Source organism: Oreochromis aureus, linkage group 14, assembly GCF_013358895.1.
Source record: "Oreochromis aureus strain Israel breed Guangdong linkage group 14, ZZ_aureus, whole genome shotgun sequence".
NCBI lineage: Eukaryota > Metazoa > Chordata > Actinopteri > Cichliformes > Cichlidae > Oreochromis > Oreochromis aureus.
Window position 1 is genome coordinate 36,063,729 of NC_052955.1, and position 1,552 is coordinate 36,065,280.

The window sequence follows — 1,552 nt, forward strand, 5'->3', positions numbered from 1 at the left end:
GTCTTGGTCCTTTTTCTGGCAGGAAACATCTACCAGGATGTCCCTTGAAGCAGAGAGCAACCTGCCAATCACTCCAAGGCTGATTATGCTTGGTAAGAAGTCATTCATGAAATAGAGCTGATTAGACCATATTAAAATTTCTGTTTGGCACAGGAGCTTTTCATGGACACAGGTATCCAGTCTCTGTTTTGTTAGCTCAAATTTCTGTAATTTCCTTTATAAACAAAGGTTGTTGGACGCGTGTGTCAGTGAATCCAGCAAAGTAACAATATCAAATTTCACATTACATATTACTGATCAACATAGTAGTCTAGCTACACCAACAGCAGAAATACTGAAGTCAATACTGTAAAGTTTAACAGCAGCACAAACTATAAACTCCAAAATAACCATACAGTTAATACCTAATTACCATACCGGTAATTTAATTGAGCTGACTCTTTGTTAGGTGTGTTTAATGTGCAGAATAATTCCCAATTATCTACAATTATAATATGTTAAAACGGACTTATGTACATAAGGCCATTAATAATTAACTGTACGTAGCTATTTGCTTTATGACTATCTAGACAGTGTGAAGAAGTGAAGTATTGAAATTATTTTATGTTGCATAATGACAACATGTTGCCCCTATACATTTAAGGACAAAATTTAATGACCGCCACCTGCTGGATGGTGAGTGCAGAGGGGCGTGTAATTGTTGAGCTGGACAAAGAGAACACCTTTGCTGATGCAATGTCAGTCTTCCCAGGTTCATTCTATGTATTGAACCTGGAATACCAGGAGTCAGCGTGTGCAACATTGGAACTAATTCAGAGGTATGTTTGAACAGTTCGCTAATAGTGATAGATGATGAATAAATTATCCCTAAGTAACTCAACTTATTTCAAATCACAACTATTTATTATGGCATGTTTTAAGGTTTTTTGTAAGGATAAACCCTGAAGAGGGAACAAAATGTACCTCCAAGGTTGGGACAAGCAGAAAGACTGGGACCACTGTGAAGCGAAAGGTTGTTCACATTAACCCTCATGTCACAACTTTCCTCCAGTGGCTTACTGAATTTGAGTTGAGAACTTCAAATTAGGTAACTGTTGTGGCCATTTATAGTGAATTTCTTGAATAATTTAAGTGAACAATGTGTTGTTACCTGTGTCTCCATAGATGATCCATGGCCCATGCTTTCTGGACATTTACACAAGACGAACAACAATGAAGACAAGCTCTCTCACAATCTTAGAAGAAGCTGTCTCTGTCCAATAGGTTTTTTGAGTGCAACAGTTTTGATTTTTTTTCCTTCTTTTACCCGTTTGTTTCAGCTACTTACACTTTAATTGTCACATGTATTGGCTCACCCTACAAATCAATGAACTCAGTCCACAAAGCAAGATCAGGGTTCAGTGCAGGTCAGTCAAGTTCCTTCACACCACACACGCTCATCCATGTCCTTGTGGACCCTGTTTTGTGCATTGATTTGGTAGTGTGAGCCAGTATTTTGGACAAAGTGTATATAAAGGCAGAAGTGTGGGGCTTGATATTATATTCATTACAA

At 37.9% G+C, this 1,552-nt stretch overlaps 1 long non-coding RNA gene across 2 annotated transcripts; it reads left to right on the top strand.

The window, feature by feature from the left end:
* The first annotated feature begins 751 nt into the window (after positions 1–751).
* LOC120432902 lies at positions 752–1,289 on the top strand. Of its 2 annotated transcripts, none has more exons than XR_005608179.1 (3): positions 752–818; positions 922–1,087; positions 1,165–1,289. It is a non-coding gene; the product is annotated as an uncharacterized LOC120432902 (long non-coding RNA). The 2 variants fall into 2 exon arrangements; XR_005608180.1 differs by having other exon boundaries at positions 922–1,012.
* Positions 1,290–1,552: the final 263 nt, after the last annotated feature.